This window comes from Dendrobium catenatum, unplaced genomic scaffold (genome assembly GCF_001605985.2).
Source record: "Dendrobium catenatum unplaced genomic scaffold, ASM160598v2 fragScaff_scaffold_488, whole genome shotgun sequence".
Taxonomy (NCBI): Eukaryota; Viridiplantae; Streptophyta; class Magnoliopsida; order Asparagales; family Orchidaceae; genus Dendrobium; species Dendrobium catenatum.
This window is the reverse complement of record NW_021318950.1, coordinates 1133531-1156991: the sequence shown is the minus strand read 5'-3', so window position 1 is coordinate 1156991 and position 23461 is coordinate 1133531.

Here is a 23461-nt window from a genome sequence, read left to right as displayed (position 1 = left end):
AATATATATATTTCTTACAGGTTTGATCACATCCTTCTAGGGGTGTAAGTGAGCCAAGCCGGCTCGAGCTCGACTGGTTTATTGGCTTACGAGCGGAGCTTATCGAACGAGCTCGAGTTCAAGCTTGATGCGGCTCGACGAGAGACTCGTTTATGTGTCGTGAGTCAAGCTCGAGTTTGACTCGAGTTCGAACTCGTTATTTCACTCGCGAGTCGAGCTCGAACACCCCCTGACTAAAACCTCGACTTGACTCGTTTACACCTCTACATCCTTCTACCTTTCTTGATATATACTCAGTTGTAGATCCTTTTGGTTATTTTTGGGTTTGGCTCCTTGTCAGCCTTCTTTATTTTCTATTTTGTATATGGTAAGCGATCGTAAACTCAATTGGATTATTTTAATTTTGCATGTAACTCTTTGAGCATATTTCTCCAAGAAATAAAATGACGGATATATTTTTCTAATTTCGAATATTAAAAGCACATAAAATAAAGTTTCTCATTTAAAAATCAAATATGTAATAAACAAAGCAGGGCAGAAGAAACCAATGTATACGAACTTGAATCGATTAGTAGAAACAATACATTAGATTAGATGGCAAAGTAGATATTCACTCCTTCACATAAAACTGTTTCGATACCAAAATAGGTACCCCACTTGTATTATCTTTACAGCTTAAAATGTTTATTTTTTCTTCTTTTTCTTCTTTAAATTGCCTTATTTTTAATATTTTTAACGTAAAGAATATTTGGGAGGAGATTAGATTCAAAGGTGATGCTTCTACGATCTTTAATTCTCTTTGGCATAATACTATTCCTTTATCTTATTCCTTGCTTTCTTGGAGGTGTCTTAAAAGTTTTTTGCCTATTGATAACATTCTTTGGAGAAAAGGTTTTAATATTGTGTCTAAATGTCAATGTTGTTTCAACATTGAGAGCTGTCAACATGTTTTTGTGAACGGGTCTATTGCTAGAAAAGTGTGGTTTCATTTCTTTAATTTGGCGGATATTGGTGTTTTCAATAAAAATTATAACTTGGCCGGTATTTTCAAGATTTGGTTTACTAAAACCAAAGGTCATATTCATAATTTTCTTCCTATTGTGATTATTTGGTATCTTTGGAAAGGTAGAAATGAGTCTAAAAATTTGGGTATTAAGATGAATGCTAATCATATAATATCCAATGTTAGGTACAAAATTTTACAGCTGATTGCTGTCAATCTTATTTCTTTTAAGAATTTCACTAACAACAAGCTTTTGGCTGATCATTTTGGGGTTCATAATGATGTTATTAGAATCAATAGGGATCTTATTGTGAAGTGGTCTAAACCCACTGAGCCTTTTGTTAAACTGAATACTAACGGTTCTGTTAAGATTACTAAAGCTGGGATGGGTGGCATTATCAGGAATCATTTTGGTAACCCGATTGCGGCTTTTTTTGGGCCTCTCTCTTCTTGCTCTGTTTTAACGTCTGAATTAATGGCTTTGGATCAAGGTTTACAATTATGCTTGAAGATGGGTTTACAAAATGTGAATATTGAGGTTGAATCTACTCTTGTTATTTATATTTTTAATGAGAAAGATGCTTGCTTTCCCCAGAATTTTTACACTATTAGAAAGATTAAAATGGCCCTCTCCTTGCTCAATTTTACTATTTCCCATATTTATCGTGAAGGTAATGCCTGTGCGGATTGGCTTGCAAATTTAGGTGCTCAAAGTGAGATATTGCTAGAGCATCCTGTGCTTAATCTTTCTGTGCCTCTTAAAGGAATGATTAATCTTGATAAAATTGGTTTACCTTACATTCGCCACAGTTAGTTCTATGTTTCTTTATTTCTTGGATTGGTTAGTGGTCTGGGTGCTGGGGCTTTGTTGGTTCCTTGGGCTTGTTCAAGTGTTTTTTGATTGCATGGTTGCTGGAGCATTGCTTTTGCTCTTCTGGTTTTTATTTTTCGGTTCCCAGTGGGTTATTATCTGGTGGAGATGGAGGTTGGCTAATGCTAACGTGGTGAGTTCTTTAATAACCTGTTCTATTACTAGTTGCTGTTATCATTATAGGGAGTTGTTGATGTGGAACAGGTTCAATCACAGGTTCCGGGTTGACCCATTACCGCAGCTACCTACTCTGCTTTCCTAACAAACTACAGCCTCCACTATCTTTTTCTGTTATTTCTGCAATCATTACTTACTGCCTTTACACATGTGCTGCCTAGTGGCACTATTTTAGTCTTTTACTGTTTTAGACTAAACCATAGTATTATACTAGTATGAGGAGCTGTAGAAGACGGGTATTGAATTATTACAGTGGAAAATATACTCCTTCACCGGGAACCTCCGTTCTTCTTCCCCTTCTCCGTTTCCTTTCTTTCTCTATTTTTCTTATTTGTTGCAGGATCAGTGTGTTCCATACACCAGTTGTATTTGTTCTGCTGGAGCAAGTTGGTCATTAGGGGATGTTCATTTTTCTGTCCGACTTTGGCTTTGATTAACACCTATAGTAGTTTTGTTGCTTGCTGGAGGTTATAGAGTCACTGGGTTTATAACTTCTGTAAGAGTAGGGTTATTATTAGATTTGAGTGGTTTGTTTTGGGGGATATGTGGAAAAGGAATTATCTGGCGATGCTTTGGTGTGCTGGAATATGCTGGAGCTGTTTTTGGGTTATTGTATCAGTTGGTATTTCATCTATATAAATGAGTACTTTTCTTGTTTTATTTACTATCTATCTAATATATCCTTTTGGAGAGTTCATTGCAGGGGTAATTTATCTTTATATTTCCGAAACCTCAACGAATGCAAGGTACTCTTTTTTTGGTTTCTTTATTTGCTTTTCTATTTTCATCAACAATTTTGCAGGAAGACTGTGCTGAACCGGATTTATTTGCTCTTCCAATTTTGGGTGCTGTATCTTCACAGCCCAAGTCTTTATTTATGTTCTTTTTGTAATCTTAGGAAAAGGAACCACCGGCTCTTATGTTTTCTTTCCTTTTTAATTGTAGCTCTTTCGAGCATTAGCGAGCTGGAGGATCTTTATAAGGACTTTTGTAACCGTATTTTTATTATTAATGCGTAGGCCCCACTGTGGGTTTTAACAAAAAAAAAATGTCATGCAAGAAACGATTGATGAAGTCTCTAACTCCTCTCTCTCTCTCTCTCTCTCTCTCTCTCTCTCTCTCTCTCTCTCCTTCGACCTTGTCATTTGAAGCTAGCTAGCTCTATATATGGTAACCCTATGATAGATAAAAATGAATTTTTGAAGCTTTCAAAAGAAAAATTATATTGATGCCACTGAACAAAATAAATATATAACGCAAAATTCTGTAACAGAAGATAAATTTTTATCTAAAGCATAATTACTTAAATGAAATGTTTAATGTTTAGGCAATTAAACTTAATTTTAATCACATGTTTTTATTATTAATCATCAAAAAGATTAGTAAAAACATTTACTGTTTTAGAGTGTTCAATAATTTTATGAAATTAATTAATTATTAAATCCTAAGTATTTCTTCCTATAAAAGCATGAAGTATCCTCCTCACCCTTTTGCCTACAACCAATCAAAAGTGTAAAGATCCACGAACCAGAAAGAGGATAGAAACTATGAAGCTAATTTATATTTTCATTCCTTTACAGATGCGTACAATGGGCTATATATAGAGCACCAGTAGGTGTAGGTACACATGTAAATAGTTTGATGGATGACAGGGAACATTAGACAACATGGTATTAATCATGTTTCTCGTGTTGTTCTGATAGTCCCCGACAAGCTGATGGATCTTATATGATCGTCAGTTTGGATCGAAGTATTTTGAATCTTGGAGTTAATAACGGTTTGGTGAGGATGTCAACGATCTGGTTAGTCATGCTAATAGGCAGAAGTTTAATGTGGTTGTTGTGAATATGATCACGAACAAAGCGATGATCTATTTCAATATGTTTAGTTCTTGCATGGAACACTGAGTTGTTCGCAAGTGCTATTGCCAAGGTGTTGTCACAGAAGAGGTCTATTGATTGATCATACTTGATGTTGAAGTCGGTCAAAAGACGCTTGATCCATAGAGTATCCGCAGTGGTCGTTGCGAGGGCTATATACTAGGATTTCATTGATGATCTTTCTACCGTGGATTGTTTCTTGATAGCCCAAGATATGAGTGTGTCACCTAGGAATGTGCAATACCTGGAGGTAGATTTCCTGGTAATTGGATCACCAGCCCAATCTGTGTCCGAGAAGGTTTGAAGGTGGAGCTCGGATTTGAAGATTGGTAGAACAAAATCGATCGTTCCTTTGATGTAGCTAAGGAGTCTTTTGAGAAGATGGATGTGATACTGTGATGGGGCATGCATTTTTTGTGATAGAATGTTGACAACGTAGGAAATATCTGGACGAGTAAGTGTGAGATATTAGAGAGACCCTGTTATTCTTTTGTAGAAGTTTAGTTCTGATAGCATGGGGTCGGCTTCAACCTTGTTGGGCGTCTAGGTACATGATGGATTTGCCAGAGAATTACAATTAATTAGATTAGCTTGTTGGAGAATTGAAGATGTGTAGGAACTTTGTGATAGGAAATACTTATCTAGGAAAGATTGGATCTTGATGCCAAGAAAGTGATTTACCAAACAGAGATGTTTCATGGTAAATTGAGCATGAAGCTTGTGAAGAAGATCCGGGATAGTGGACGTATTGTTGTCAGTTAGGAGGACATCGTCGACATAGATGAGAAAATAGATTTAAGTCTGATCTTGAGTGAACGTGAGCAAGGACAAGTCGGCCTTGCTATGATGAAAACCAATGCTAATGAGGTAGTTGGTGAATGTTGTATACCACTAATATGGTGTTTGTTTTAGGCAGTATATGGTCTTATGAAGAAGCCAGACATGAACCGGATTGGTTGAGTCTTAAAATTCTTTGAGTTGACACATGTAGACTATTTCAAGAAGATGACCATGCTGAAATGCATTTGTAACATCCGATTGTTGGCTTCACCAGCCTTGAAATAGAGCTATGGTGAAGAGTACTCGAATTGCAGGAAGTTTTGCCACCCGGATGAAGGTTTCACTGTAATCAAGACCATATTCTTGCCAATTTCCTTGTGCCTCTAGTCGCGCTTTTAAACTTGCGATGGAACCATCCTAGTGAAGTTTCTTTCAAAATGTCCACTTGCAACCTAGGACGGATGCATTGGTCGGAGGAGGGACAAGACACCAGGTGCCTTATTTTTGAAGAGCGAAGAATTATGCAGTCATGGCCTGGCCCCATTCAAAGCATTTATTTTCTTCTGTTAAAGTAGTAGGATTAAAGGATGGTGATGTTTTAGAATGGAGATGAAGAAGATTGAGACAATGAGACGGCTTGAGAGAGTCAGTTTGTAACCGGGTTATGTTTGTGTGTCTGGCGAGTTGTCTTGTATGATCACTGGTTGGTTGGGTAGCAGGTGGAGAGGGAGAGTTGGAGATGGTGTGATGAGTATGATCGTTGTGAGAAAGATAAGGTAGCGGAGCATTATGAGATTGTGAGTTGTCTTGCTCGTATGCTTGAGCCATCGAGATAGGCACAAGGAGAGAAGGCGGTAGAGTTGTTGTGGTAGCCGTGATGGGAGAATCAACCTCTTTAAATAGGAAGGATATTTTGATGAATTTAACGTGATGAGAGATAACTTTGTTATTGGTTTCCATATTCAAACATTTGTAACCATTGTGTGCATCAGAATATCCCATGAACATACATGATGTTGATTTTGGTTGAAATTTGTTACGCGTATGTATAGGTGTGAGGGAAAAACATTCGCAACCAAAGGTGCGAAGTTGCAAATATGATGTTTTCATATTAAAAAGAAGTTAAATAGGGGGGGATATTATTGGTAGTGATGGAGGGCATTCTATTTATGAGATATATAGCTGTAGATGCAACATCAGGACAATATGAGTGAGGAATAGATGCATTTTGGAGGAGAGTTCTAGTAGTGTCCATGATATGATGATGCTTACATTCTGCTAGGCCATTTTGTTCGGGTGTATAGGGGCAGGAGATTTGATGACAAATGCCCATTGATTGGAGATAAGTTTTGAACTGTTTATTGATGAATTCGCGATTGCCATCTATGCGGATAGCTTTAATTTTATGATTATTTTGCCTTTCAATAAATGTGGCAAAGGAAATAAAAACTTTTGTTACATCAGATTTAAACATAATCAGAAATAACCAAGCAAATCGGGAAAAGTCATTAACAAAAATAATGTAATATTGAAACCCTTGATGTGATGTAACCGGGGATGGTCCCCATACATCGGATGAAAGTTTGTTAGGGATGTTAAGCTTTTATGAACTAGTCCTAAGGCTAACCAAGAGAGAGGTAAATTGGTATTTTAAAAATCTTTCAATCAAAACACAAACCAAATCAAAATTCACAACAAAGAAAATCAAAGTGCAGAAATTAATGTGGAAATAATAAAAGAATGAACACACCAGATTTATAGTGATTCGGTCAAACCTTGACCTACGACCTCTCCTCATTGGCACTATTTGAGTATTGCATTAAACTTAGTGTCACACCCCAAGATCTAACTTGAAAGAATTATTCAGTCGATCCTTTAAATCATCAACTACTAGAGCTATCTATAGTCATCAATCAGAATTAAACAGTCTAACAAAATCTATAATTTAAACATCAAGTAAATATTATATTTCCATTTTACAATAGTTCAATTACAATACTCAGGATCTTCAACAATGATCACATATCCATCCAGTCTTGAGTACAAAAGAATAACTATAACAAAAAGCACTACAGGAAAATAGCCGATTTTAAGCGGTCGTGACCAGCGGTTACCGACGGTTTACTAACGCTTCCCGGCGGTTAATTTAACTCACGCCGGCCGCCGTAACCGCCGGTTAGACGTCGTTGAAGGACGGCCGGTAAGCCGCCAGTAACTTGACCTGCGGTACATCGCCCGGAACACCGCTGGTACAAAGCCGTGGAATAACCGGCGGTATATGCCGCCGGAAAGCCGTCGGCTAATTAAGTCGTCGGTAAAAACCGTCGGCAAATAGTTTCCTATGCCATTTTTTCCTGCAGTTCTATACCCGTCGCAAAGCCGTCGGTATCTTCAAATACCGCCAGTTTTTCCACCCAAACCACTGGAAAAAATTGCCGGTTTTGGATGATTTTCCTGCAGGGAAGGTACAAAAACCTAAAGATTCATTATCAACCTCAATCTTCCGCTCCCTTGTCCTGACCTGAAATCATTAACCACATATAATGAGCTTAAAAAGCCCAGCAGGTCATGAAATACCTACAACTGAAATCAAAGCACGATACGGAAGTAATATGCATGTCAATCAATCAAATCATACAAGTCACTTATACATGATCATTGAGTCAATGCAGAAATAGAAATCAGTACAAAAATAGTAATCAATGTATAAACAGAAATCAGTATAGAAATGATAGTCAATATAGAAATAGTTGAATCCATAATCATCAGTAGAAGAATTAATAAACAGTATAAAAGTTCATAAAGCTCAATGAATCAGTACGTGTGTCAAATCTCTACAGTAGTCTTTGTATCTATAACACCAATAAATTAAGTAGACAAATCATCGTATCTAAAATCTCAGTCAAATCGTTAAAGAAATTTTTGTATCGGTAATATCAATCAAATCAGTCAATAAATCATTGTGTCAATAATATCAATCGTATAAAGAGATTTCATCGGTTCAATAATATCAATCGGTATAAAACGTCAAATCAACACTATCGTTTATGACAGTTGAAATCAAACAAATACAATAAAATCGTATCAAAACATACACTTGCAATTCCAATTATTCAATATCATGTGCTCAGTGAATCACATGCAATCCAGTAATCTATATCACGTGTTCAGTGAATCACATGTCACTTGGTCAGTATATCACATGCAAAATGTCAGCACAGTGAATAAGTAGTATCAATCTCTGTATCAGTATCAGTAACAATCCAGTGATATGAATACTAATTCTATAATTGTGAAATCGTGTGGTAACAGTAAATCCGTACAATATCGATAAAACCGTAAAGTAACGTTAAATCCGTTCAATATTAGTAAATGTGTCAGTATCAGTAAATCCGTACAGTAACAATAAAAATAATGCTTTAAACATGCAATTCAGTGCAGTAGTCATACTCAACAAGTAAAAGCACCAGCTATTAAGGTGTTTTTCAGTCTTGTATCAGTATTAGTATCTTATATCTGTTGGTTCAGTAAAAAGAGTCATCACTCTTTGCCCGTCGGCACAGTAATAATCTCCTTATAATTCTCATCCGTAATCACGTAATCAGTAGAGGATAACACCAAACTGTATTTAAAGGAAATCCCGTCGACCCACCATTCTGTACAGGTCAATCAGTCTCCAACCAACGGTTCAACCAGTCTTTACTTGTCTTTACACACACAGCGTATCACAGTAATATAACAGTAACTTCAATCATATAGTCATAATCATCATCATATCATCAATGTCTTGCAACCGTAAAACATAGTTTAGCTCAATTTAGAAAACTCTTAAAATATCGTATAGTAGACAGAAGTCGTTATAAAATGCACAGTTTCAAAAAATTACCAAATTACTAGAAATCGTGTAAAATAATATTTCAAAACTTACTTGTACTGAAGCAACATTTCTCAACATCCATATTATTTTTTATTCGATAAAAGTCCCACAAAATTGAAAATACCCGATGAAAAATCTCCAGAAAATATTCAAAACATGTAAAATCATTATCTCAAAAATATACCAAAAGTTACACGGTGAAAGTTTCGTCAATACAAAGTTATGCACGTTTTTCGGTAACTGAAATACAAAACTGAGCAAAAAATACCAAAACACGAAATCTTCGAAATCAAAAATAGGATTTGGATTCTTAACTACGAGTCGAACAATTCTTCCAACAGTGGCGTCAGATGAAAATCGCACCACGGCCTCTGAAACAAAGCTTGTCCTTTCTCTTTCTCTCTAACTTTCTCTCTCTTTAAACAAAATCTCAAATCATCTATTTAATGAACTAGATCGTCCAGATGATGTTTTTCATTCGTCCCGCGATGAAGCTCTCTAGACCCAAGCGTACAAACGATAATTAATTTCCTCCCTGGATGATGTTCTCGAGAAAAAAATTTATTTAGTTTGTCCTGACGAACTCAGGTTCGTACGGACAAACCTACACTTTGCTCAGTCCGTACAGACTAACTGAAGAAATTTTCACTGTTCGTCCGTACTAAAGTCAGTTCGTACAGACTAACTGCACCCAAAAACATGAAATTCTGAGGGGTTTTACACTTAGTGTCTTTCCTTTAGCCCCCACAGCTAGGAGGAGAAGCCTTTAAAAAATCACTTTTACCTTCCCTGGTGCGGCGGAGTAGCCGGGTCCTTTGAAACAAAAGAGATCTTCTTCTTCCCAAAACTTCTCTCAAGACAAGCCTTGAATCCGATGGTACTAAGGTGTAAGCTCGTCGTAGCAACCTTGTGGAATCCGCCTCCAGACTCCCTTGAAACCCCCTCCAAGGATCATCTCCCTCTCTCAAACTCCACCATTTTCTTTCTCCCTTTTAAGCTCTCTCTTTAAGTTTCCTCTAAAAGAATGAAGCTTCAATAGCTATCAAAGACACTTACTAAGTGCCTTTTTAAAGTTTAAATAGAAGAGATCAAAACAAGCTCATTAATTGTAACTTGCCAACTTTATCGTCCAGACCGATATAAATATTGTCCTGTACAATCAGTGCAAAATAAGCTCAATCGGCCAAGATAATTTTGGGACGATCAGAAGAAATTTGTTCGTATCGTCCCGGACGATAATATATCGTCCTGACCGATTAGTACAAATCATGGAATATCATCCTGAACATCTCCCTGAATAATAGTTGTCCGTTGTCCAATCGTCCAGTGTATCGTCCCGGCCGATCCTACGATCGTTTAAGACGATGTCATCGTGCAATCAAATCTTCATTGCTTTTCTTAATTACCATATTAATTTAGGTATAATTATACTTCATTGTTCAGGCCGATGTCCTAGACGATGTCCAAAAAATAAAGAATATCTAAATAGATTTGGCGGCTGATTCTTTCTTATTTGAGCATATTGTCCTGACCGATAAAAATATCGTCCAGGATGATGTGCTTAATAATGACTGCCTTAACCAGGTTACCCTAATTAAGATTTTTATTTTCTGCTGATCATCCATGCCGATTTTGAGATCGTCCCGGACGATGTGAGCAAAAAATGGAGAACTCTAAAAAATAAATAAGTGAGCAAGGTTACAAGCAAGCAAACACCCTTACAAATAAAAACTACATTAATGAAAATTACAAATAGAACAAGTTCTGCCAAAATTTGAGCCTTATAAGGTGTATTGTAATCCTGAAATGTTAGTAAACACGAAAAGAAAAATATATTACAAATACAGGTAGACAATAAAAAGTGAGCCATAATATTGTTATTATCAAAAGCATAAACTCATAGGCTAGAGTTGCAACAATCTCCCTCTTTTTGATTATGACAAATATTACAGGTTGGATTTGCAATAAAACATTCTCCTAATCTCCCCCTTACTAAAATAAAACTTTAAAAAATAGGGAAAATCAAATTTGTTGATGTTTTTAATTTATGAAAAATAATAAAAAAAGATACAAATACAATAGTACATTCCCCCCCTTTGACATTATCAAAAAGAGAAAGGGCACGAAAAACGTCTTAAAAAAATGACATAGTTACATCTTAATTTTATTCAAAAACTTAATAAGAAATGGATTGACAACACATAATCTAAAAAAGATAAGAAATTCATAAATTGTTAATTTGAGCTCAAGTTTTTTTAACGGCTCAAAAACTTTTTAATCCAATATCTAAATTAAGAAACAAATTAGAAGAAAATACTAATTTTTTCAAAAATTCATTTCATAAAATATATCTAATAGAAGATTAATGCAAAAATTGGTGAATTATGAATCATAATTTTCAAGCTCAAGTATAGAAAAATATCAAGTGTTTCCTTAAGCTTTAAGTAATACAGGAAAAATAAGCATACTTTTGTGGGCTCATTTTATGCCTCTTGTCAATTGAATGATGCACTTTGTACATCTTTTACTTTTTGATACACTTTGTGTATACTTTTTTTAATTTTTCATTATTGCGTATCTTTTGATTTGGCGTCATTGACCACTTTTTTTTATCTATTTTTTTTAATCAAATATGCTGCATTCCAAAAATTTTAAAATTAAAGCAAACACATACTATTGACAAAACAAACTACTTGATTAAGAAAATAATGAGGTGGATTCAATAACTTATAAAAGATTCCTATGGGATACATAAAATGTAGGGAGTTGAAAAAAGTTTATTTTCAAAATCTAATTTAAAATATGATGAAGATTTTGAATCAAAAGTAGAATAACCTCTTTTAGAAAATAGAGAATGAGAGTCAAAATCATGAGTTTCCTTCATTTGATTATTTTTAGAGATTCTTTAGTGTTTAATCTGATCAACACACACACATCGCCATCTTTTAATATATATATATATATTAAAAGATGGCGATGTGTGTGTGTTGATCAGATTAAACACTAAAGAAAAAAAGTAAAGATAAAATTAAAAATTTAACGAAAAAGAAAAGAAAGAAAAAAAATGAAAAAAGAATAAATCCAAAGAAAAAAAAATGAAAAAAAAAAATAAATCCAAAGAAAAAAAATACATAAAATACACAAAAACGAACAAAACATATAAACACAAAAATAAAGCACACAAACAATGGTTTAAACATCATCTTGTTCCTGGTTTGATGATTCAGAAGCAAGGTCTGTCTAGGAGATTTTTTGCTTTTCATTATTTGTCATTTTTATAATTTGCTTAGCTTTACCCTTTTCTTTTGTATGAAGAGTTCTCAAATTAGGGCACTAATTTTTCATATGTCTAGGTTTTCTACATCTAAAGTAAATAACGTCAGAAAAAATCTTAACATTCTTAACATTTTTACCTTTATTCCATTTTTATTGATGCTTATATTTTATTGAGCTTTCCAATTTGCTTAATAAGTCTTTGCTTTCATCACTAGATAAGCCACTTTTATCTAAGTCTTCAGCGTTTAGTACTATCATTTCACCTCCATCTAAAAGTCTTTGACCAAAATTTTGCTCGTAGGCAATGAGTGAGACAATAAAATTATCAGTAGAATATTCATTCAAATTTTTTAATTCACAAATAACAAAAACTTTGGCATCAAATTTGTCAAGTAAACAATGCAGAATTTTATTGACTTTTTCAAAGTTTGAAAATTCCTTACCTAAAACATATAATGGTGGCACAATTTGAATAAACCTTGTATACATGTCTAAGACCGTCTCATAAAGTTTCATGTAAAATAGTTTAAAATCATGCATTAAAATATTCAATCTGGATTGCTTGATTTCACTAGTGCCTTCGTATAAAGTGTGTAATTTATCCAAAATTTTTTTGCGAGTAGAGCACATGAAAACAAACATAAAATCTTCAGAATTTAAAACATAGAAAAAATAGTTTAATGATTTAGCATTCAATTGAACATTGATTTATTTTTTTCTATTCCATTGATTAAAAGGAATAACAATTTTAATTCCATCTAAAATACATGATGGTACAGAATAACCAGTTAAAATCATTTACCACATTCAGAAATCAATTGATTGCAAGAAAGTAGACATGCAAATTTTCTAAAAATCAAAAGTAATATTTTCAAATAAAGGTGGTCAAGTGATTGAATAACCTTGAGTAATATTACGATTATAAAAATTAGCCATGGATCAAAATTTAAAAGTTTTTAAAAACTAGATTTTATGAATCTCGCTCTGATACCACTTAAAAGTTTGTTAAGGATGTTAAACCCTTATGAACTAGTCCCAAGACTAACCAAGAGAGATGTGAATTGGTATTTTAAAAATCTTTCAATCAAAACATAAATCAAATCAAAATTCACCATAAAGAAAATCAAAGTGCAAAAATTAATGCAGAAATAATAAAGGAAAGAACACACCAGATTTATGGTGGTTCGGTCAAATCTTGACATACGTCCACTCCTCAAAGGCACCCTCCGAGTATTGCACTAAACTTAGTGTCTCTCCTTTAGCCCCCACACCTAAGCGGAGAAGCCTTTACAAAATCACTTCCACCTTCCCCAATGCGGCGGAGTAGCCGGGTCCTTTGACACCAAAGAGATATTCTTCTTCCCAAAACTTCCCTCAAGTTAAGTCTTGAATTCGATGGTACTAAGGTGCAAGCTCGCTAGAATAGCCGTGTGGAACCCCCCTCCACACTCCCTTGAAACCCCCTCCAAGGATCTTCTCCCTCTCTCAAACTCCATCCTTTCCTTTCTCCCTTTCAAGCTCTCTCTTCAAGTTTTCTTTATAAGAATGAAGTTTCAATGGCTGCCAAAGACATTTACTAAGTGCCGTGTTAAAGTTTAAATATAAGAGATCAAAACAAGCTCATTAATTGCAACTTACCGACTTTATTATCCATGCTGATGTGAATATTGTCCTATACGATTAGTGCAAAATAAGCTCAATCAGTCAAGATGATTTGGGACGATCAGATAAAATTTGTTCATATCGTCCCGGATGATAATGTGCATCTTGTCCTATTAGTACAAATCAAGGAATATTGTTATGAACATTGCTTTGTATAAGAGCTGTCCAATCGTCCAGTGTATCATCCTGACCGATCCTGCGATCATCCAGGATGATGTGATTGTGAAATCAAATCTTAATTACTTTCCTTAATTACTAAATTAATTTAAGCATAATTGCACTTCATCATCCAGGCCGATGTCCTGAATGATGTCTAAAAATAAAGAATACCTAAATAGATGTGGCGAATGATTCTTTCTAATTTGAGCCTATCGTCCTGGCCGATAGAAATATCATCCAGGATGATTTGCTTAATGATGGCTGCCTTAACCAGGTTTCCCTGATTAGGGGTTTTTTTTAGCTGATCGTCTAGGCCGATGTTGGGATCGTCCTGGGCGATGTGAGCAAAAAACAGAGAACTCTAAAATATAAATAAGTGAGTAAGGTTACAAGCAAGCAAACACCCTTAGAAACCAAAACTATATTAATGAAAATTATAAATAGAATAAGTTCTACCAAAACTTGAGCCTTGTAAGGTGCACTGTAATCCCTAAATGTTCGTAAACACAGAAAGAAAAATACATGTACGAATAAACAACAGAATGTGAGCCACAATATTTGTTATTATCAAAAGCATAAACTCATAGGCTTGAGTTGGAACATCGGAGTGAATCAATTCGAGAGGATTATGTTTTCTATTTAATGACTCTTCAAAAGGTAATTTGTGACCCTTACAAGTCGTATATGAAACTCAAACATAATGAAATTTCGGTATGTGTAGCATAGGATAATTGCTGGCAATGAGCTAAAGGACTCGTTGATGAGTGTGGCTGAGGCGATTGTGCTAGATTGTCGAAGCAGTTCGAATAGCCAAGAGAGATGAAAGTATCGCACCATAAGAGTTGGACGAGATCAGATACATGCCATCTTTACATGGACCTTTGAGTAGTGTTTGTTTGGTCTTCATATCCTTAAAGGTAAAACCTGTTTGATCAAATGTAACAAAAATATGATTATCTTTAACTAAATTGGAAATTGAAATGATATTATGTGAAATAAAAGGAATATGTAACAGTTGGGAGAGGCAAAGCTTATGGGACAGGGTGGGAAGGACACATGTGCCCGAGTGGGCAATAGGAATCAACCTTCTGCCCCCTATGCTAGCACTGTCTGAACCATGATAGGAAGAGGCATGCGTAAGATTCTCAGCTCTATTGGTCATATGAGAAGAGACCCCAGAGTCCAAGTACCAGTCGATGGAAGGAGAATCGGCAGTGGCGAGCAAGGCTTTTGTTTGTCTTCGCTTGGTTTGCCAACAGAGTGTAGTTGACATTCAAATGATGTCAACAAACATCTGCGGTATGTCCTTTCTTGGTATAGATTTGGGGGTGGTGGATTGCTGCGCAGACCTGATGTTTGGGTTGGAGTTTTGTGACTGTCTCTTGAGACCGCGACGACCTCTGCCTCGGTGCATGTATAATGTTGTTTGAGAGTCACTTGGGTTGGGGAATCTTGCAGCTTCAACATGGAGATTGATTTCTTTGCTGATAAGCAGTGCGTAGAGATTACCAAGGTTGATCGGCATAAGCATCATACGAATCAAGGTCTTGAAGGATTGATAGGATGGTGGGAGTCCATTCAAGATGTATAAGATAATATCCTAAGTGATCACTGTTGAGCTTGTAGACGTAATTTGATCGACGAGCTTCTTGATCTTCGTCAGGTATTGCGTCATTGAGAGATTTTTCATCGAGGTGTTATGCAGCTCGTTCTTGAGTTGAATCACCTTGGAACGATTTATAGATTGGAAGCTAGTTTCAAGAACTTTCCAGATTTTGGATATGGACTGATCAAGATGCAAGATATATTGTAGCACCAATGATGAAATGGTGGAGAAGATCACTGCCGCTAGGTTCTGATCGGTAATGAGCCGCTTGTGATATGCTGAATTTGGAAAAGTTGAACTGTTCGATTGAAGAGTCTGGGAGGAAGAGGATGGTGCCGTGAATTCAAGAAAATGCTTGAAGCCATTTTCCCAAAGTAGCTTGATGATTTGACTCCGCGAGATGGGGTAATTATTAGTGGATAGTTGATTTGGGACAAGAGTTTTGAGATTCGATACCACAAATTTTAAAGAAGGGGAGATGGTCAGGTTCTCAAATACTTCACCTTGTAATTCTCCCGTTTGTGATGATGCTGAGGTTGGGTACACCATGGAGAGATCCTCAGGATGGAACCCTCTATCATACCATGTAGAGACCCAAGAACTAGAAAGAGGATAGAAGATATGAAGCTAATCTATATTTTCATTCCTTTACAGATGTGTACAGTGGCCTATATATAGAGCACCAGTAGGTGTAGGTACAAGTGTAAATAGTTTGATGGATGATATGGTACATTAGACATGGTATTAATCTTGTTTGACGTGTTGTTTTGATAAAAAGCATAACTTGCATAAGAGAGGTAGAAAGCAACCTAGAGATAATCCATGGCGTTCACACATAGTATCCTCATCCTTTTCTCTGTTGTCGCCCTCTTCTACCTCATCTCCATCTCCACTGCTCAGGTGGAGCCTACAATGGCGCCACCTTCTGAAAGTGGTGACGATATGGAGGTGATAAAGGATGTTAAGAACAACAGAGACATGCATGAACTCGGAATGTTCGCAATAGATAAAACAAATTTAAGGAATTCATCTTGGTGGTCGATTTCTTTCATCGAGGTGATAAATGCCATGCGTTGGCATAAAATGGATTGCTTTCGTTATTTCGATATTAATTCCACAAAGAAGAGCAAATAAGTTCAAGTTATAGGATCCACCTTTACGTATCTGTATGTGGATTCAGGAGAGCGAACCTTACAAACTTGGTTCTTAACATGAGTGAGAAAAAAATTTCTTTTTGTCGATAATTTAAGTGTGATTTCAGAAACAAAGCAGCTCTCCTTGATCTATTGGTTCGAAATTTTGACTATCAATTAAGAGGTCTTGGATTAAAGTCTTACATATGTGATGAATGTGATTTTGCATTAAATGTGATAATTATTTAATAAATTTGGGGAAGTGTTGGGTTTGGGTCTTTAATTTAGTTGAATATCTTCTTTAGTTTTGTATCTTCAATGTCTGATCTTATGGAATCAGAGATGGGCACATATTTCTGTTCATTGGGAGATATTGTTGGAAGCTTTTTTTGTGTGTATTTTATGAGATTTTCAATTAATAATGATAATAAATATGATTTTCTTTTAAATGAATAGAATATAAATTGTTTATATTTATATTTATTTATAAATAAATTTTAAAATTTATCATGATCATCTAATGCTTCGTTTGAGAGAGCTTTCTTACAACTTTATAGCATAAAAATCTCATGAAAGTGGAGAAAAATAATGATCAAAAGCAATATTCTCAAATAAAGCCTAAATCTAATTTTCTATCCAAGGTTTTAAAACCCTGAATTGACCAGCCGGTTCGACTGGTTCAACTGTGAACCGCGTGTTTTTTTAATTTGTTATAATGTATATTATAAGAATCTCATTTATTATCATTATATTTAAATGTAAAAGTTAATTATAATTAAATTATGAGATATTCATAAATATAATATAATTAAATTATATGTCATATAATTTAATTATAGTATTTAATTATATTCATCATTTTAATTTAATTATTTAATAATTTAATTGTATTTTGAGATAATCTACTAAAATTACGGAGTTTGAATTCTTAGAATTATGAGATTTAAGGTTGACAACCATAATTATTTTGTTAAATTTATTAGTTTTTAATAATATTATTGTTTATTATCTCATCCGGTTCAACCCTGGTTCGACTGGTCGAACCATGAACCTCTCATTCTTCTTGTTCATTGTCCGATCCGATTTTCACAACCTTGGTTCTATCAGAAAAAATTTTCATTAAAAGCCTTTTTGTTTGTTTTGTTGACCCTTCTTTGAAGAATAATCACCAAAGTTAAAATACTATTTCAAGTTGTTTTCCGTTTCAGAGGACCTAATCAAACAATGTCTATGACTCAGTTAATAAAAGACAAACTTTGTCAGCAAAGCGAACTAATCGTGGATTAGAGTCGTTATCTCTCATTTTTGTATACTTCTTCTTTGTATTAGCTTGGTGACTTCATCTCTCTTGTAAAATACTTTCATTAACTACTAGAAGGATTTTTCCCTTCATTCTTTCAACAGCTCTTAGATCTACTTGGGATGGTTGCATCCTTTTGCAAAAGTTATTATAATCTTTAAGTAGAAAAATTAATTTTTTTTAAAGCTGTTCTAAAAAGCAACTTTTCATTACAGAATTTACTAAAAAATAAGGTGAAATTAGTAGCCAAACGGAAAAAGAAAAACATGAAGAAAGGTTTTCCAAATAGATCCTTAGAATTATATGAAAACTTCTATATGGATGTAGTTTTCTCCATATTAGATTCTCGCATCCAACATTAATGAATGCTTATGAAAATTACTATTAAAGTGACGGGTAAACAAAATCGTGGTGTCGTCTGAGTAAATAAAATATTAAGAAATCTATCCCAAATAGATCCTCAGGCAATATATGAAAACTTCTAAATGGATGTTGGTCATCCTATTAGTTTCACTTGTATCTGACAATAAGGTTAAGTGTCCCTAATCTTGGCTATTCCCACTTATCATTGCACTCCACTCAACATTCTTCATTTCCTTTGAAATAATTTTTATTAGGAATCAAAAGAATGTGTCTCTTAGTCTTCGTTTGAGATGGCTTTCTTACTGCTTCTTAAAGCGGCTTTCAAATACAAAAATTACAATTTTTGTACTAGAAAGCCACTTTAAGAAGCAGTAAGAAAGCAATCTCAAACAAAACCTTAGTCTGCCCTCTTTCTTCTTTTACCCAAAAATTTTACAAAAATTTGTTTTTAAAGTTTATGTGGTTTGAAAAAAGAATTTTATTTTAATCTTCCTTCATTTAGCAAGCTTAAAGGTGTTGGCATACTTTCAATGAGTGGATGTATATTCTTTAATCATTTTGGTTATTTTCCTCCTACGGATTTGATCCATGCTCATCATTTCAGATCGTTCATTAACTGCACATTCTCATTCATGCTTAAACATTTGTCTAAGCATGTTTTCCCATGACAATCTAGCTAGTAGGGGGAAAGGAAGAATGAGCCTACAAGCCAGACGACCTAAGCTAGATGTTAGAACAAAACACATTAACCGAGCTTAAAATGTCAACAAAATTTCTAAAAAGCTCAAAGTTGCCAACCATCTTTTTCTCCACAATAATATTATTATAAATGATCTAACAAACTTGTATGTTAAAAATTTGAACCAACAATGATGGATGAGTGAAAGAGTCTGCAATTTACCTTGATATGATTGAGTTGGCATCAGCTTGCTCCACTGAATGCTACATCAAAATTAACACTTATAATTATAACTTAATTTACTCTATCTAACCATATTACTCCATATGGGTTTGCTTGATTACAATTCTTCAATAGTTGATTACGGCGTTGGTCAAGTGGATAATACATTAAATGCATATTATTAATTAATTATTGCAAGCAGGGTCTTCTACGCGACTTCATATGAGTATGATTTTATCATCTCGAATCATATTAAAATGAAATATTTTAAAGATAATCATCAACCAATCTTAGGAGAAGGTATTACAAACTTGTTCACAAACTACTTCATCATTATATTCTAGCCATCCGAGATCAGGTGATCCATCTATATGAAATACCTCTGCTACCTCATGTGCCGACCTTCCACATTGTAGATCTTTGCTTAGAACTCATTTCATCCACCAAGATACATCTATCTTGTTAAGAATTCAATGGTTTAATCATCTAGAAACTTTGGCATAAGGGGAAAATATAATAATTAATTTCCGTAATGCCTATATTTGGATGATGACAAACAATCAAACTTTGTCATCAATATTATCTATTATCTATTATCGATCTTATCTTGCTTCTATCATCTGTCATCAGTCTTATCTATCACTTATCATCTATAAAGAGTTATCAATCTATGTCTGTCGGTGTAATTCAATCAATTGGTTATATGCTAAAATCCCATTTTGTTTTAAGAAAGCACATCGGCTCGCCCTCCTTTACAGGTTAAAATGTACATACTTTCTATATCATATATCTCATAATAATAAACATCATCTACACATCATATGCAATTATCAGTACATAAAGATCTATCTAGTATACTCATCAATATTATGTCCTAAAATGTATTTCATGACAAATGAAGAATAATCATATGCATGGCATGTATCTCATATCCAAATTCGATAAATTAGCACTTGATAATTTTATAATCAATATTTCGTACTCATTTCACAATAAATGACGTATAAGCCAAACTGTCAGGTAAAATTTAATATAATCTAATCAAAATATTTATAATAATTATATATATCACATGCCAAAAGTTACATGGTGCATGTTCACTAAAATAGTAGATATTATATTTTTACCAAATTTTGAAGAGAAACGCATACTAAACTCAAAATTATTGTAATCAGATATAGAGTAGAGGTCACTTATAATGATCAAAATAAATTTCATAACAGGAGTGACAGATGAAGAAGCCCTAAAAGACATTATCTCTTCTCTCTCTCTCTCTCTCTATCTCTCTCTCTCTTTCTCTCTCTCTCTCTCTCTCCTCTCTCTACAATGATCAGGCACATTTGAACTAAAATGATCACTTGAATGGTGGAGGTTTTTTACACAGCCTCTCATTGAACTTTTATGCATTCATATCAACAAACTTTAATACACACTAAGGTGTAATTAAAGTTTCTTATAATTCTTGTTCAAACAAAATTTCTTTCCCCTTTGGTTCCATCATCTTTTGTCTGATCAGTTCAACCTATTTTAAACATACAGTACATATTCTAACAATACATATTTATGTATGCAGTATATATTCATGTATGCAAGGCACAACCCCATTCCTACCCCAATCAAAATCATTCATATAGCTTAGATGGTTACACAATTTAATTCTTCTAACAACTATTTCTTTAATACCAACTATAATGCTATAAAAGTTAAATTGGGAAATTTACATCTTCTTAACATTTCAACATCAATTATGTTGACAAATTTTCAAAAATAGTGGAAAATATAAATGCATTAATATTCTTCCAATAATGATAGACTGTTTCAAGTCGAAAATAATATATTCATTAGCCATGATATTTAATCAAAAATAGTCCATCGGTAAAAGTACATCATGAATACAAAAGGAAAGAAAGACCAATAAATACATAAAGAGAACCTAAGCATGTAACCCACATCCATCTCACTCCACTGGCCCCTTACCCCAATGTGAAAACACATAAAAATCACATATTAAGCTACAAATTCAAGCAAGTTACCATTATCTACAATGAAAATTAATGCACAAACGAATCAATTCATGTATATCATACATCATGGTTGTATAAATACATCAATATAATATCAGATTTGCTACATATCAATCCTTAGCCATGTATGAATCATCAATTATGTATTTATTATCATTCAATCAATCAGTTAGTCTCACTAGTCAATCAATATCAAGTCTGAAATGTGTAAAGTATTCCCATCACGAGTCCACAAAAAATCATCATATATCACATATCATGTATTTATCTATCTTAGAACCAACCTAATAGGAATTCGTCTCATCTATCATCAGTCATTAGTCATTATCTATAATATATCATAAGTTTAATCCATCGTCGATCTTATCTATCATAGATCTTATTATTGGCATTAATATATGCTAACCAAACTTTTTAAGAAGTTGGATCTAATTTTTTTCTTAGATAATTACTGACTCCACTAGCAAGTTAATTTTCAAGCAAGAACTAGAAAACTAAAAGTGGTTTGTGTGAATATGGAGAGTGAGAGAAAGAGAGGGGGGCTAAGTATGAAAAAAAATATATATTGTGCAAAAGATCTAAAATATTCCTCTTCACTATTTATTTAAAGTGTTTAGAGGGTTGTAGATAAGCATGATCCATGAAATGTAAAAAACTATCAAGCTCAATATGACTCATTATAGAATTTATATGAGATGTAGCTTCCATAAGTTCGTGCAGGTTGTTAGACCTAGTAGAACTGTCGCAAGGCTAACCAAAAGATTGGGTGAATTGGTAATTAAAAAATTCTCTTGAATTTTAAAAAACCTTTTTAACAAATTTTTACACAATGATCCTATGAGTATGCAGTTACTTATAGAAATAGATTTTCACAAACTAATTTTCAACTATAGTAAAATAAAGTGAGGAAAATAAAAATTCAGTAAACATAAAGGAACAGAAGAACACCTAATTTTATAGTGGTTCGGTCTAACTAGACCTATGTCCACTCCCTAGAGACTCCTTCTCTAGGTATTGCACTAAACACAAGTGACTCTCCTTTTCCTCCCACAACAAGGCGGAGAAGTCGTTACAAACTATCTTCCAACAAACCAGTGCAGCAGAGTACTAATGTCCTTTTTCACTCTCCTAGTGATGGCAAAGTACCAACATCCTTTTTCACCCTCCATGTGACCGCAGAGTGCCAATGTCCTTTTTCATCCTCCTGGTGACAGCAGAGTACAAACATCCTTTTTCACCCTCCTAGTGACAGTAGAGAAACATATTAAATTCAAAATATTTGAAGTTAGATGCAAAACAGATGTCACATACAATGACAAAAATAATTTTCATACTAGGAGCTATGGATGAAGAAGCCCCAAAATACATTCTCTCTCTCTCTCTCTCTCTCTCTCTCTCTCTCTCTCTCTCTCTCTCTCTTTCTCCCCCTCCCTTCTCTTCTCCTTCAACTTTCTTTCCTTCTTGGGCATGAAATAAAATGAGGGACATGGTGAGGGATATTTAATATTAAATATATTAAAAACTCTTTTTAGTGTCTTGCACTGGGAGGCCCAAACCTGAGTGTTGTTGCACAACATGTTGATCCATGAGTTATTATAGAATATAAACTCTGGTATAACGATGAAAATTTCCTCGCACCACAATGCTTGCAAGAATAGTGTCATAGTGCTGCACTTCAGAAATTTTACATTTTTTAAATAAATTCATTTTTAGGAAATTTACATTGTTGCAGTTGTATTTTATATCAATGGTGTAAATTAGAATAGGACCACCCTTGCGTTTTATAGTGAGTTCCCTCATTTCAGACCTCCTACAAAGTATAATGGAGTCAAAGGATTCGTCTTGAATGTTCTCCTCTTTAACATTCCATGACAATACTCCTAGTTCATCTTAGTTCATCATGGTGAGTCTTTCATCCATCTATATTAGATCAAAACAAGTAGTGTAATGTGAGGTGTATATGTTCCCTAATAGCTTTAGGTTCTACAATTATTCCAAATGCGTCTATCTTTTTATTACTGGCATCAATCTATTCTAACCAAACTTTTTAAGAAGTTGGATCCAAATTTGTTCATAGTTAACTACTAACTCCACTAGCAAGTAAATTTTCAGGCAAGAAGTAGAGAACTAAGAGAGGTTTGTGTAAATATGGAGAATGAGAAAAAGAAAAAGAGAAAGAGATGGTTTGTGTGTGTGTGTGTGTGGGGGGGGAGGCAAGTGTACATAAATTCCCGTCCAAGCTTAGCACCGGCCGACAGTGTAGCTACCAATATATGGATGGAACAAAAGCCAAGAATAGTCCCTTAAAGCATGAACCACCTATCAATTGAATGTTGTATATGGTCCCTAGTTAAGACAAACGTATAGCCTCCATGAAACCAAAAAGTGAGCAATAGAAATACTCATAATAACCAAAAGTGGCCTCAATTACTTTTCTACATGAGTTCCA